The 16,323-nt window shown below is 46.5% G+C and overlaps 1 protein-coding gene across 1 annotated transcript in view; it reads left to right on the forward strand.

Annotated features, from left to right (window-relative positions):
• Positions 1–16,323, forward strand: part of SLC32A1 (solute carrier family 32 member 1) — a 42,667-nt gene that overhangs the window by 228 nt on the left and 26,116 nt on the right. The window lies entirely within an intron of this gene.

The raw sequence follows: 16,323 nt of genomic DNA on the forward strand, positions 1-16,323 counted from the left end.
CAGGAATCCAGCCTGGATCTTTGGTTCAATCACGACTAAAAGTGTTCAATAGCGATGAAATGAATTACCGGGAACTGTTTAAAAGCAGTGCAGGGTCCTGTCCAGCAGTGCTGCTGGAAAAGCAGGGCTTGCTCTCCTAGCCAGACACAAAAAGAAAGGGGGGAGGAGGATCCAAGCAGCTTCAAAAAGCTTCCAGAGCAATTATCTGAGGAAAACACCAGTTTATCAAACTCACCCCACCCATTCATCTTCAGTAGTATCAAAGTGCTAATCTCTCCCATCCCCAAGGGCTTTTGTGATTGATCATTACACAGCTCTCCCCTGCTCAGTACAGAAGCCCAGGATTTATTCTGAATGCAACTGTATGTTGTGCTGAGATAAGGGACTGAGCATAAAAGAATCTTGCAAATGCTGGTTGAACGTAGATGTGGATGAAGTGGAACTGAAATATCAAAATAATAATGATAATAATGATTTTAAAAAGTAGTTTGCCTTAAGTATTTGCAAGAATACAGACTCTTCACAGGAAAAAGCAAAGCTTCAGCTCTTGGAGGGAAATGTCACAAGTAAATGCATTTCCTGGAGGAAAGTAAGTGACAGCAACTATTGCTGTAAATAAAATACAACTGTATTTGATTAAATCTATTTCCTTACTCCCATGCACTCCCCAGTGCTGAAAACAAGACAAATTACATCAGTGGTTTTGCATGCTGAGAGGATGGAACGCTGAAGTTCTCTCCAAATCCAGTTTGCACATGAGGGCTGCGCATGTCTTCATTGTGGGGGGAAATAGAGGCTGAAGTTCAATATTTTAAGTCACTGGAAAAGAAAATGTGCAGCTGCACTGCCTCAACAGCTGGGAAAGGGCCTGGGCAGTCTCTAATCCCTCCAGTCTCAGGTTTGAATGTGTTTTTTTGCTGTTTGTGGTGGCAGACAGCGTTTGCCAGAGCAGCTTTGTGCTGGTTGTCCTTCCCCAGGACAGTGAGGAGTGGTGACCTCCCCTGCCAAAGTCCTTTCCCAGCACCTGGACCTGTCAGGATCCACTGAGCTCAGGGGGTTGAACCTTTCCCTCCACACTAAGCCCTGTTCTCTAGCTCTGGCCAGGGGCTGACCCAAGGAATGGGAGTGGAGGAAGGTGTTCCTTTCCTCCTTAGTCCGTGGAAGTGGTGATGTTTGCATCTCTGGGACCATCTTGGCCCTCTGCACCTTTCTAGCTGGTGAAGTTGCAGGGATAATTACCCAGGAGATAAAGAAGGAAAAGAGGAAGAAACCAACAGAAATGCAGGGTGTGGGTGTACCTCTGCGGGTTGTGTGTCATTTTGTTTGTTTTTCAGGGTTTGGAATAGACACAGAGGCACACGAGTTCTGCTGCCCTCTCCTCACTCATCCCAAACCTTGCTCTTGGCAGGCTGTAGTAGAAACCTGCTTCAGAAATTCCCTATTCTGTGCAGGATGAGGATGAAAGGTTGATTTTCCCTTGCTTTCAGCTTTTGCCTGCGTGTCTGTGCTGTGCTGGAAGGGTGAGGTGAGCCCTCAGTGCTGAATATACTCCTTGTTTGTCCTTGTGTGTGGATGGAAGCTCCCAGCTGAGCACAAACCATTCATGCCTTGTATTGAAACTGAATCTTTTAAGCCTTACCCAGAGTTTTAGAGCTCCCAAGGAGCGTGGCTATCCATAACCCACTGGTGTCCCCTCCCACCTCAGCTTTCTGCATGTGCCCAGCCAGTGCAGGAGGAAAGAGCCACCCTTACCTGCCCTGGTGACTCTGGTTCAGCCTTCTCTGGACACAAGCACATCACAAAGTGCAATAATTCCCTTTTACTTACAACAAACCGGCAGAGCTGTCTCAGGCTTTCAAGAGAGACAATTAAAGATTTTACATTGTTTTCTTCAAAAGGAGAAATAGACCTGGGGGTTCCCTAATAGTCCTCCTGATTCTGCATCACCCTCTCAGAGCATGTTGTTGTGGGTTGCATTTATTATGAGCCACTTATTATCCCTAATTATTGAGCAGGGGGTAGGGCTCTCGGTAACAGGCAGAGTTGTGACTTGATGAACACTCAGCTGTCTCTATTTAAGATAAAATTACTGTAATTAACAAATCGATCAACCCTACTTTCGCTTTGCCTGCCTGGGACAGAACAAATGGGCTAAATGAGACCTATTTAGCACAAAAGTAGAGAAAGGGCTTTGCAGACCTCAGGATACACAGACTCAGAGCTTTTTTTTTTTGTCACACACTGCTTTTAATGGTAATGTCACATAATTGTCTCTTGTTAGGCAATTTTGTCTCCAGTAAAGAGGCACCCACGCTGCACTTTGTTCAGCTCAGCCCAGCGAGGCAGAGTCAGCTGGTGAGCAGCCAGGTGGGTTGTTGGATAAAAACCTCCCCCTCCAGCAGGGCTGGGTTGGATTCCCTGGGTGCTGCGCTCACTTGTGACTCTTACCAGCTTGTTTGCAGAATCTATGTCTTTGAGAGTAAGATTGGTTCCTTGGGTTGTCTTTAGTTGAGCAGATGTCACCATCTCCAGCTCCCCAGTTGCTGCTCCTCACGTTGCTTTGGGGTCTGAGGGTATCTGTGCTTTTAGCTCCAGGAATCCTCCCAGCCCAGTGGTGTGGGAAACACTCATCCCCAGCTCTTCTTCCCAAACCATGTGCTGTCTGAGAAGCATCTGGGGACAGGAATTTGCTCCTCTTTATCAGTTTCTCTGGGTCTGGATTGAAGGCACTTGAGGCAGTAGTTCATGTTTGGACTCAGGTGTTTATTGTTTCTTACCAATGAAACAGCTTCACAACCATGAGTTCTGCAGCCTTTCATTAGTAAGGCACAAAATGGCCAACAATCTCTTGTTACAAGGCCTTTAAGACTAAACTGTCCAATTAAGAACTGACACCTGGATTATTTTCCCTTTTAACCCAATAACTGATCCCTCAAAGCCCACAATGTGGAGATTTCTGTCCAATTACAAAACATCACCCAAACCCATGGAGAAGAAGGAAGAAGAAGGTAAAGAAGAACAACCTGCCTATACCCTAAAACTTCCATCTTGCTTTGTATCTATTTCTATATTTTAAAACCCCAAACTGTAAGTTTTCCACCCTGTGATATTACACACTTCTACACACCTGTAATCCCAGGGCTGTCAATCCATTTTGGAAGTCTTCTCCTCAGCCTCAGGTCAAAAGCAGTTCTCTCTTGCCAGTCTGTGCCTTTCAGCACAGAAAGTTTAAAATTCTCAGCATCCAGGATTCCAACACCTCTTGAAGCTTTTTTTGGTGTGTCTGTCCCTCTGGTAAGCTGACACTGCAGGTGTTGTCACCCATCCTCCCTGCCTGGCCATGCCAGGATTGTGTCACATCCACACCTGTACTGAGGGTGAGCCCATGAAGGAGGTGAGATGCTGGAGGGTCAAGAAAATGCTCTGTTGCACTGTGTTCTGCCCTGCTGGGAAATGAGATGGGAAAGGGTAGATCTGCTACATATGGAGCACAGTATGGGGAGCAGCTGAGGGAGCTGGGGTTGTCCAGCCTGGAGAAAAGGAGGTTCAGGGGGGACCTTATCCCTCTTTACAACTACTGGATAGGATACAGCCAGGTGGGGGTTGGCCTATTCTCCCAGGTAACAAATGACAAAATAAGAAGAGATGGCCTCAAGTTGTGTCAGAGGAAATTAGAGAATAAGGAAAATTCGAGAATTAGAGAATAGGAAAAAATTAAAGAATTTAGGTTAGAGAATTTAAATTAGAGAATAGGAAAAATTTCTTCACTGAAAGGATGGAGCAGGCTGCCCGGGAAAGGGGTGGAATCACCATCCCTGGCAGTGCTCATGGGGTGTGTGGAGGTAGCACTACAAAATGGGTCTGTGTCAGCCTTGGGTCTCTCAGGAGGATGGAGCTGCTGCTCTTGCCAACTTCACCTAGGTCTGCCTGCACATGCTGTGTGAGGCCATCACAATCACATTTATTTCAACAGATTGTTAAAAAAAAATCTGTAAGTGCTTCAATGAACTGAACTGCTCAACCTGGAGAGTTGTTTTCATTCTGGCCTTTTTTTTGTGTAGGTCAGAGGGAGTTCATCCTCACTGTCCCCACGCCTGCAGGCAGCAGTGAGGGGTATTAGGGCAGATACGGATAAATGGGAGCTATTTATGGGCCTGGCCTGTAACACTGATGGCTCAGCAGTTTTGAGGGCCTGGTTCTGTGGCAGGCTCTGTGTCTCTCCCCATTTTGGGGCTGCTCTGCTCTGCCCCAGGGCTCTCCACCGGGCATCTCCATCCCACTCTGGCTGGGAGGGACAGCGAGTGGCTGCTGTGACTGTCACATAGGAGCAGGGAGAACCCGTGCTGAAGCGTCAAAGGCAGAGCCAGGAGCATCTGAAAGCTTCATTAGCCGGGCTTTGTTCTGACGGCGCAGTCAGGCGGGGAGATAATGCCGGGAGTGTTATCAGCCATGTGCAGGCGGCGGTTGCGTAGCAACCCCGACTGGGGGACCGGGCCGCCAAAAGAAACACTCATTTTCTTCAATTTGGAGGCATTTCAAACGGGAGTTCATTGCTGATGGAGGATTCGCTCAGGTTTAACATCTCTTAAAGAGATGGCAGCTGGTGTTGGCCTTGTTTTAGCATCATGTGGGTGCACACTCACCAGGTGAATGAACCTGAGAAAATCCAGGTTTTCTTTGGGTTTTCATATGCTGGTTTCCATCCCTTTGTCCTGCTGGGGCTTGAAATGGGATGAGGATGGGAAATTTCCTTGCTTCTTTCAGGCCTGATGTAAAGGCATCTCCAGGGAGCCTCTCTTGGTACCACATTGGGCACTGCAGGTGAGGAGGGTGATGGTGCTCCCTCTTCCCTCTGAGCCTTCTTCAGAGAAAAGTGCAGCAAGGGCAGGGTTCTGCTGCTGCATCTCCTTGCCAGGCTGGAAAATTGGTCAGAATTCAGAGAAACCACAAACCCGCCATACCTGTGGGGCTGTTAAGGAGCACTGGATGTAAGGAGAGGAAAGAGATTCATCAATCTGCTTTTGTCTGCACCCTGAGATGTTGAGATTGAGGCAAACAGAAGCTGCCCAGGTCTGTTTTGAAGGGCAACATGATTATATGGTGCAAGTAAGAAACCAATCCCAGCTCTGAGAGGGATTGCCTTGTGTGCAGGCAGGGCAGGGCATCCTGTGCTCTCCCTGTCCTGCTGCAGCTCTGGCTGTCTCACGCAGAAGGAGCTCAAAGAGCTTTTTTTAAACTTCAGCTTTGGTGTGAGCTGTGCAGTAAGAGCAGCAGGGTCGAGTCAGTCTGCCCTGGAAGAGAAACTGGGATGCCCAGACATCATGAGGGTGTCCCTAATGGGGACATTATTTATACATAATATATATACATAATCTATTTGTCTAGATTTGGGTAGAGGGATTCACATGCTGCATGTGCCATCTGTCTGGATGATGTACCTGGCTCTCCAAAATCCTGTGTGGATTTGCACTCCCGCCTTGTCCACTCCTCTCTGGTGCCTAGAACAGACAGGGCATGCCTGAGTGCTCCCAACAGGGAAGATTAACTGGGAATTAACAACTACAAGATATTTCTTGTGCTTCTGTGGCCTCACACAGTAATGTGGAAATCCCTGTTTTATTCTTTGTTCACCTGTTGCTGTCTGAATTGCCAGGTACCAGCAGGAGGGTGCTGGCACTGGGATCTGTGTGGAGGAGACATTAAATGAACATCCTCTGTGTGGCCTCACCTGCTGAGAATGTGCAGGCATTTTCTGTGACAGCAAGCCCAAAGAATATTATGTGTACATGGAAAACTCCTTTCTTTTCTCTGTCCTCTGACTTCAGCCTTGCAATATAAACAATAATACATCTTCCCTTCTTATTAACAATTCAGTTTGAAGACTGATTCAGATTAACTTGGGCTCTCATTGTATTAAGCACTTTAGGGAAAAAAAGCCATAGGAGCTCAGGATGTTTATGAAAAGCAATTTCCTCAATGCCAGGCAGTTTAATAACTCCATGGCCATGGCATTCAGGCTTTCATTTATTTTAAACTGTGTTTCCAAACTGTGACGGGTCAATAATAAAGAAGGCAGGGTGACAGATTTTGTGTGGAAGGGAGCTAAAAGGAAAAAGCACATTCAGACAGGAGCACAGAGAATAGTGTGGCTCTTGGGTCTGACACATTAAAGGCTGTTTTTATTTGAAAAACAAATTCTTCTTATAATCAATATTTCCCCACCGAACTATTGAGAGCAAGTGGAATTTTGGAGCTATATATGACAAAAGGGAGAAAATTCTGATCCTCTCTCATCCAAACTGTTTCCTTGTGACAATGAAATTATTCTTCTATGTACTGGTCTGGATTTTGCCTTTAATCAAGTCCCTGGTGGAAGGAGACACATAGCCTCAGGCAGGCTTTTGCACCTGAGACCTCCAATCTACTCAAACAATAAATACAAACATCACAGAGTGTTTCAAGTGACTTGTTAAAATATTGGAAATCAGTACCATGTAGGAAACAAAGTGAGTTAATAGTATTTGCTGAAAACACCTTTTACAAACCACGTGGGACACTGAGCAGGTCAAGTGGAATGTGTAACAACATTCACCCATCTCCTGCTTCCCTCTGTGGGTATTCAGGCAGAGGTTTTGGTGGGTTTATGTTTTATTATCTCCCCAAGAAGCCTGGAACATGCAGAAGAACTGAGCTGACTTGCTCTGTGCTGTGTCCTGCTCTGCTTGTGTGAACTCTGGGCTCTCCAGCTCAGGAAAGGCTTTTCTTCTGCACATCCCATGTGCAGGGCAGCAGGTTCAAAATGTAAATAACCTTCAAAAAACTGGAATACTCAGATTGTTGTCAGTATACAAGGATTGGACAATTGATTTCTGTTGGTCACGTTCCCTTTCAGATTATTCCTGGTACAAGGATATCCCCTTCTCTATGTGAAGCATGAAGTGCTGGGGAGTTTTCCTGGATTATCCAAATATTGAACTTGATTAAACTCAACAGATGTATCTGTTGGATAACTTCTGTGAGTAATTGGGCAGGGAGGTTACTTCTGCCATTCCCACCCAGCTGGAAGTTGGGCTGTGGCTGGCCAGGGAGCTGAGCTGCTTCTGCTTTTATTTTGGTTAAACAGAATATTTATAAATCAGGCGCTCAGTCTGAGTGTTTATTTAAAAGTCCTAACACTTTCCTTAATGTTCCTGAGTGCTCACTCATTAGAAGCTCACACTGTGAGTCCTTAGGAATTCATGAGATGTTTTCTGTATCTGGGTACTTTAAATAAATCTCACAAGTGCAGGCTGCAGGGCCTGGGTAGATGAACTGCTCTGAACAGGCTTCCCACACCAACCTTCCCCTTCTCCAGCTTGGCAGGAGGAGCTCCACCAAAATCTTGGGTCTTTTGCCTGTTGGTGGACTTCCCTGTGGAATTTTATATTTGAAACAGAGGCTTCAGTGGTGGTCAGGATGACACTGGGGCTGCAGGTGATGCTGTCCCCAGAGGTGAATAATGGTGTGAGCTGGGGTGGGTTGAGCCTGCCTGGGTGCCAGATGTTCCCTCAAGCTGCTCCATCACTCTCCTTCTCCTCCTGGACAGGGGAGAGAAGATACAGCAAAAGGTTTGTGGGTTGAGATCAGGGCAGGGAGAGATCTCTCACCTTTCCCACTGCAGGCAAAACAGACTTGACTCGGGGAAATTAGTTCAATTTATTACCAACCAAATCAGAGTGGAGTGATGGAAAACACAAGCAAATCCTAAAAATAGCTTCCCTCCATCCCCTCTTTTTCCTGGGCTCAGCTTCACTCCTGAATTCTTTCCCTCCTCCCCACAGTGGTGCAGGGAATGGGGTTGTGCTCAGTTCATCACACACTGACCCTGCTGCTGCTTCCTTCTCAGGGGGGGACTCCTCACAATCCTCCCCTGCTCCATCAGGGGGTCCCTCCCATGGCAGACAGCTGTCCCTGAACTCCTCCAGAACTTCTCCTTTCCCACAGGCTGCAGATCTCCCTGAACTTCTCCAGGACTGGCCTTTCCCTGGCCTTTCCATCTCTCCATGCCCTGCTCCAGGGTGGGTTTCCCATGGGGTGCAGCCCTTCAGGGACAGGCTGCTCCAGCCTGAACCCCCTTGGCATCACAAACTCTGCCCCAGCCCAGGCTCCTCTCTCCATGGGGCACAGGTCCTGCAGGAGCTCTCTCTCAGTGCTGTAGCACTTCAGTGATGCTCTCTGTGAGACCAAGACCTGGATCTTCAGAGAAGCAAACCCAGCTCCTGAACGTCCAAGGAAGGTCAGGCATTAAAATATCTCTATCCCTTGCCTGCTTCCTCCCTCCTGTCTTGAAGCCCTTGGTCTCTCTGACCCAGTGAGTCAGGACTCTGGGCAAGGAACTACAACCTCCTGAAGGGAGGCTGCAGACAGGTGGGGTTGGTCTCTTCCACCAGGCAGCACTGACAGAAGCAGAGGACACAGTCTCCAGCTATGTCAGGGAAGGTACAGGTTGGATATTAGGAAGAAATTTTTCACTGGAAGAATAATAAAGTAGAAAGTTCTTCCCAGAGAGGTGGTGGAATCACCATCTCGGGGTGTGTTTAAATAAAGACTGGCCATGGCCCTTGGTGCTATGGTCTAGTTGAGGTGTTAGGGCACAGGTTGGACTTGATGATCTTAGAGGCCTCTTACAGCCTCATTATTCTGTGATTCTGTGATTCCTCCCATGAGAGTGCTGTAGCTGGCAGGGTAATGAGACAGAAATGTGATGGAGCCTGAGCTGCCATTCCCTGCTCTGCTCCTGCTCAGTGCCCACACTCTGCCCTGGCCCTGTGAGCACCTGCAGCAGGAGGCAGAGATGCACAGGGACACACCTCCCTCCTCTGCTGCTTCAAGGACTTGATTTGTTAAAGCTTCCATAAGAAAAGTGCTTACACTGGCAAGGATTAAGTGGGAAGGATGTGTTACTCATCCTCCTGCAGTCCTACCCTCAAGGATGTCTCTGCTCTCAAAGCCATTTCTGATCATCTCCTGGTGGTTTGGCTGCAGGGCGCTGGCCAGGGGCTGCCAGGGTGTCTCAGTGTGGGGAGCAGGGACGCCTGCATTGCTGCATCAGCTGCCCAGAGCCTGCATTGCTGCCTGCTGCTTGCCTGCTTTTGTATTCCCTTGATTTAAAGCCATCCTGCAGCATCTGGGGATTCATTTTGCTCAGATGTGCTACTTACGTTTGTAAGGTTTGCAGAGAGCAAGAATTATCTTAATTCATAGTAATATTTCCAGGCAAAGATTGTGGGTGCTTCTTTTTCTTGTCTGTTCATGTTTTGGCTCACAGAGGATTTGCTTTCTATCTGGGTTTGGAGGGATGTGATTTCTTTGTTTGATTTTCCTTCCCAAATATCCTGTCAGCTGCATGCTGAAGGAAAACTTCTGTCTGAAAAATAGAATCATACCTTATTTTAGGCTTCCCTGCCCTAATCTCTGCTCAGGTGGCTGGAATTGTATGTAAAAATGATGGAGACAGGAGATAATCTGCCAGTCTCGACTGTCACCAGCTCTGGTGGTGACATCCCAGCTGTTTCCAATCTTCACCTTCCTGGAGAACCCATTTCCATGATGATAACCATTTGTCAGCTTTTAATCTCCCAGTGCAGATGTGACAAAATAGTTTCATAACCCGCTTGCGTGCATCAGGCTGCTCACTTCTATTTTGGGAGAGCAGGGCTGACTAATGTGCAGCTCTGGCTGATGGTGTGTGACACTGCTGTGCCAAAGGCTGTCACAGTGCAGCAAAAGCCTCCAGAAAGGGGCTGACTGCAGGGATTTTTTAGTATCAGCTGGAAACACAAAGCAAAAGCATCACAGAAAGGCTGGAGAGAGCCCTGAATTGCGACTCACAGGAGTCTCTGTGGCTGTGCAGTCACCAGGGCAGAGGGGAGGGACATCCCCCTGCTGTGCCTCTGCAGCCCGGCCCATTGCAGCAGGGCTGGAGGGAAACAGGGCCAAAAGCAGGGGCTGGTGGCTCAGTGCTGCTCCAAAGGCTGCAGAGCAGGCAGTGGCTGCTCCCCTGTCACGAGGGGTGCCAGCAAGCCTGACATCCCCAGGGACAATTCTGTGGGTCACCTGTGGGATGAGAAAGTGGAGGGATAATGGGGAACAGTTTGAGCATTGTGCCATCTGAAGTGTGCTTTGCCTGTGGGAAGGGGATAAAGCACTAAAATCTAATGGAGCTGCATTGAGTGTGGGGGAACATCAGGTTATATGGTTGAATATTCCATCTTCACTTGCACACACAGAGTGACCATTTGATTGTGTGTGCTTATCTGATTTGGTCTCCTTAAAGCTCAACGAAAAGAAAGTCAAACACTCATCCCAAGTAAGGGTCTAGACATTCAACTGCTCCTAAATAACCTACTGTGTTAAATTTAAAAAATAATTTAAATTTCAATAAGTCTCAATATGCCGACAATTTAATATGAAGAGGAAATGTAGCTGGAATATAATCAATATTTTGATCAATCAAGGAATTTTGTTTTGGGAAGTAGCAGTATGGAGGGAAAATGGCAAAAGTCCTCCTTGTCTTGAGAGCATATTTGGTTAAATCAGAAAGTTGGTAGAAAGAAAATGCATTTTCCAATTGTGCCTTATGAACCCACTAACAAGCTTGTGAAATGTGTGCATGGAAATCCTGACAACGTTGTTTTCCTAATAGTAATAATACTTAAATATATGTAAAGATGGGAATGAGTCCAAAGCAGAGTCCAGGCATAAATCCTACCATTTATCATCTGTGTTCTTCTGGAAACAAGAAGTGACTGGCATCCATGCTTAATTCAAACTAAATAGCCTATAAAACAAGTTCCCTAAGGCCAATAATAATAATAATAATATCAGGAGAAGAGAATATAAGGATGATTGAATACAGGATATGCTGAGGAGTGAATATGGGATATAGATACATATCATGGACAGGCTGCTGTTTATGGTGTGCTGGGAACTCCAATCCATCATCTGACCAGAGAATATAATGCAGTTAGAATCAAAAAAGATGCCTCTGTCTGGAGCAATGCATGGATGTTATAAACCAGCAAATGCAAATGATTAATCAAAAGCAGCGAGCGGGCCAAAGTAGAATATCACCAAGCAATAATTCAAATCACAGCTGTGATTATGAGAAATAACCTTAAATCTGCTATTTAATTAATATTAAGCTCCTGACACCCTCTAGGATGGGGCACACAGGCCTTCTCAGGCTAATATGATAATAGAGAAAATATTATGTTCCTTAGAAATTTCAGGAAGGGTATTAACCATGGCAGGCTCTCAGGTCTGTGTGTATAAACCATGTTCTCTGCACCCAAACATTGCCAGGTTTCCTGGGATCAAGCACCCCTTGTGAGAGACCCCATCTCAGGCTGGCTCAGCGCTCCCATCACCTTTGGGGTCTCTCTTTTGGTGTTGCCCCATCCTGCTGTGGATCCTGATCCTTTTTGCCTGCCAGGAAAAAAGAGAGATCCCCTGCGAGACCTTGCTGAGCAAGGCTGGCTGCAGCAGCTCCCGTTGCCTCAGGGTGGGATGAGGTGCCCAAATGAGCTTCAGAGGAGATCCCAGAATGGTTTGGGTTGGAAGGAGCCCTGAAAACTCATCTCCACCCAACCCCTGCCATGGGCAGGGACACCTTCCCCTGGAGCAGGCTGCTGCAAGCCCTGAGGATGATCTGACACCCTCAGCAGCCCAGGCTATGAGCAGAGAGGTGTCTTGCCCTTGCTCCCAGAGCCTGGGTGTTAGACAGAAGCTGATCCACAGCATGAAGCCTTTCCCAGCCAGGTGCAGATAGAAATATCTTTGTAGGAAGATTGTAGGTTTGCTTCATTAATGGAGTGACTGACTCTTTGCCTGGGAATTGAGCAGCTTCCTTCACCTTCCCCATCTTTGTGAGAGTGTGTGTGTGTGTGTGTGGTAAATGACCTTTGGAATGAAAATATTAACAGAAAAGGAAAACATGATTGTAATTTATGAAATGTTAGCCCAGCTGCCTCTGGGGGGGAACAGACCTTTCAGCCCTGCAAGCTGCTACATTGCTGGGTGCCTGCATTGACACAGGTGCATTTAAAGAGTCAATTAGGGGGAAGATGTGTATTTACACAGCCCAGATTAATTTCATATTTTGGTAACTTTCTTTTTAAACAGTTGAGACTACTGATGCTGCTCAAAGAGGTTGCTTGTTGAGAAAGGGCTGGAGGAGGTTCCAGAGCGAGGAGATGAAGCCCAAACCTCTGGTAACAAAACATTTGGGTGGTCACTGCACCCTGAGAGAGCATCAGATTGAGCAGCCCCTGCCCGTGCTGGAGCAACTCTTGATGGTGGGATGTGGGCTCTTGAATGTTGGGAAATGGCTGCAAATACCTGTCAAACTTCCAGGGATGTTTTCTGCAGGAGAACAACAGAAGTGGGTGCTCTCTGTGCTCCCTTGGCAGTTGCTTTGTGCAATTTGATTTCCTGGGTAAAAACCCTGAGTTTCTGTCTTCATTACTGCCCAGGGGCTTCCACACAGGGCTATTAAAACCTTAAAAGACTCTCTTTGAGGCAGATCAATGCAAAATGAAATGGAGGCAAATTGCTTATTGCTGAGGAAAATACAGCACTGTGAATAACAAGGAAGAAAATGCAGCTGAAGGCTCAAATTGAATCTCTATTATGCCTGTGATTAAAGATAATGTGCTACGGAAGGGGACTACTGGAGGGTTTCTGTGCTAGGTTGGATGGCTAAAAACATGGTGATTGTGGCTGCTGGGCCCTCATTGGCCTGGGTTTGATATCTAAATTATAGGGTTATTACCCAGAAATGGGTTTGATGATCTGTCTGAAAGGCAGAGCCCCTCCACAGCCCAGCTGGCTGGGGGCACTTGTCCTGCTTGGGGCTTGGAAACTCTGGCTTTCTGTTTTCCTTGGCAACTCAGGGTTTGTGGTTCTTTGCATAATAGTTTTGGGGTTGTTTAAGAGGCTTAAGAAATTAAACATGGATAGGTCCTTCCAGTCACCTACATTCCCATGTAAACCTCAGAGTGCTCATGAGGGACTGCTTTGCTTTAAAGCTGGGGATTTTCTTGTTTATTTTAATGAAGTTGATGTCCTTTATTGATGAGGGTGATATATGGAGTGACAGCACAAGATTTGTGATGTTTTCCAGAATAAACTTGTATGTTTATAAGTAGTTGATGTTGTAAGCAATGGCGGAAGATTTGTATTTGGCAAATTTAATTACATTTGAAATGAGTTTGGGCTTGAACTTGGGAGATACTGCTTTCTGTTTAAAACAAAACTGTTCTCTAGGATGAGAAGAAGATTTCAGTGACATGTTTGTATTTAGTAAGCTCAAGGCACTTTTCACAAACTTCAGAACCATTCAGCATCACAAGTTGTTTTCTCCAGGAAATCTTTCCTGCTCTGCATCCTCAGCCCCCACAAGCCCCGATGTGGGAATTGCTGCTATCAGCTGCCTGCAGTGTTCTGCTCCTGGCTTATCTGCTCCTGGCACAGAAAGGACACTGACAACTGCTAATCAACCTCGAGCACACAGATCTCCCTGAAACATCAACAGCATCTGCTCTGCTCCCTCTTCTTTATTTCCTTCTCATCTTACTGGAGGGGGGAGCATCCTTTGCTGTCTGCAATCTCCTAAGCTTAAAAATTGGAGCTCAGTTAATTGTGCTTATTGAGCTGCTGCATCTTCATTTAGCTGAACCTTAATTTGAAGAACAGAGCAATTGAAATTTGGAGTTTTGTGTTACCCACCTAGTTTTTAACACTAAGGCCAGATCTCTCCCTGGCACCAGTAACAGCAGTGTTTGTACTGGCGCTGGGTGGTGCAGCCCTGCTCCCAGCCCCTTTACTTTTGGGGACCTGCTGCAAATCTTGTTTCCTTGGAGATCCAGCCTGGCTGGTGGCTTGTTGGTGTCACCTCTGGGTCACCCTCTCTGTTAGTGCCAAGTGGTTTTTTGGTGACCCACAGAACCCAGTCAGTGCCACTGCAGGTGCCAAGGGGCTCGTGTGACAAACTGCTCCTCAGCAAAGGACAAGAGGAAAGATGCTCTAGTGAGATCTACATCCTCTGCAGGAGGGCAGGCCAAGCTGGGATTTGGTCTGTCACCCTCACAGGTATCTGAGCTGGCCAGTTCTTTCACCTTGGTGTTTCTTGGATTATTTTGTAAAAAAAAAATCCACACAAACAAAATTCATTTTTTCTTTCCATATTCTAGTCACCACTCCTATTTCTCCTGCTGCTCTGGCTGTCATTGCCTGGGACATTAATATCCCAGTTGTCATCAGTGCACCAATAGCAAATGTTTCTGCAGCAATGTGGAGCCAAGAGAGGACTCAGGGTCCTGGGGACAGGATGCATCTAGGGAGGGTTTGGCTGAAGAACTTAAACATGTGTTTGGTGTTTCTGTGATTTTATTGAAAAATCACATAATGTGTGCAAGGCAAACCTCCAGCTCTAAGCTCTGTGCAATCTTTACTGTCCTTAAAGGAGGAAAAGGGGTGTGAAGAGGAAGGTGCAGCTGGTGGTTCCAGGGTGGAAAGGCTCCAGTCACTGGTAGTGCAGCACTTTCCAGCGTGTCTTGGGTGATGTTCAGCTCTGTGGTGAGGACAAGGCAATGACTCCTGCCTTGTTCTGCGGCTCTTGTATGACTGGTTCATTGCTGGGAAGGATGAAAGTTTAACAAGGAAGTCTCACAAATATGGATGCTTAGCAGAAAGATTTTTTAATGTAGAGTCTGATGAAGGAATAGAGATGGAAGCAAGTTTTGATATAGAAGAGAAGAATTGCTGAGCCAGTCTTACTGGATAACCAAGAAGGCAAGGTTATGTTAGAAGGGGTTTTATGGCTTAGAGCAAGGGATAAACCCACCCCAAACAAGAAGATGTTTTTACCAAGCAGAAAGATAGCACAGGCAAACAAGTCAGCAAGTGTTGCAAGTAGAAAAAAGGTCTCAGAATTTTTTCACTGCAAGAAAACTGAAAAACAACTTCTAGCTTAAACTGTAATGTACTGACTTTTAGTGGTTGGAGAACAGTAACATGAATATGGTAATTATAGCAGTTATGATAGGCTATAGATAATAGTTAAGGCATTGATTGGTTCTACTGTATTAAGATGCTCAGCAAAGAAAAGTAAATAATGCATTGTAACCAAAACCAAAGGGTCTCCAGGCCTGCCTGCAGCTGGAGCTGACAGCTGTAGGCACAGCTCTGTCACCCACCACCCTGGACTGCTATAACTCTTGGATGGAATAAACTGCATTTTGTATACAATAAACTGCATTTTGGAGAGCTCCTGGAGTCCCACATCTCTCATTCTCATTTCTCTTACAGTTCATGTGCATCTCCCAGTAGCTCTTTGTGGCTGATGGAAAAGCCAGTGTGTGTCCATGGAGAGGTTCAGCCTGGCCGTGTCACCCACCCCCCCATGTTTGGTTATTTAATGTGAACAAACAAGGTCAAAGATAATATAACTCCCCCTCCTCCTTTCACAATCCTTCTACTGTAATTTTTTAAGAGCCAGCCATGTGTGAGATCAGCAAAGGTTAAATTGTCAGGCTCTCTTAGCAAAGGAGAGATTTGACTCCTAGCCTGAGGCAGGGTTATCTACCCTGAGCTGTTACATTGCTTGTTAGATGCTGCTTTTTCATGGCCAAAACACATCAACAGCACAGCCCCACTAGCCCTGCTGGGTTTAATCAGTCTGTGCAAACCTGGTCTAACACACCCTGCTAACCTGCTACCCACAACTCATCCAACTGCAGGCTGGCATTGCACTTTTATTGGCTCCTGCCAGGAAGAAATGTTTTGTTTCTCTGCATCCAGTATCTGGTGAGTAGGGACTGGGGATTATTAGATTTATTAGATTATTATTAGATGTATTTTCAGATTCATGCTGCTACAGATGAACAAGGCTTGTGTTTCTTGTGTTTGTGCACAGGGCACAGAGTTGACTCATGGCATGGCTGTGAGTGCTGGCTGATTGCCTCTGCTTCATCAGGGAATTGAGGAAATTTAACTGCCATTGCATGAGTTCATCCTCATTGAAATTTATACAAATACAACCTGGAGGTGTATTGCTGTGAGGGGCTGCTGAGGGAGAACCTGTGACTTGACAACAGCAGATTTTGCTGGTCCCGACAAGCCTTGGTGTGGCTTTTCTTACACAGAAAATGAAGTTGCAGCGCAGCAAAACCTGCATTGCAGCTGCAGTGGGGGCCCATCCGTCTGGACCATCTGGCAGAGCCAAGAGTGGCTGAGCCTGCAGGCTCAGGCTCCTGTGACACACTGAGGGCAGCCCTGCAGGAG

Source organism: Geospiza fortis, unplaced genomic scaffold (genome assembly GCF_000277835.1).
Source record: "Geospiza fortis unplaced genomic scaffold, GeoFor_1.0 scaffold188, whole genome shotgun sequence".
NCBI lineage: Eukaryota > Metazoa > Chordata > Aves > Passeriformes > Thraupidae > Geospiza > Geospiza fortis.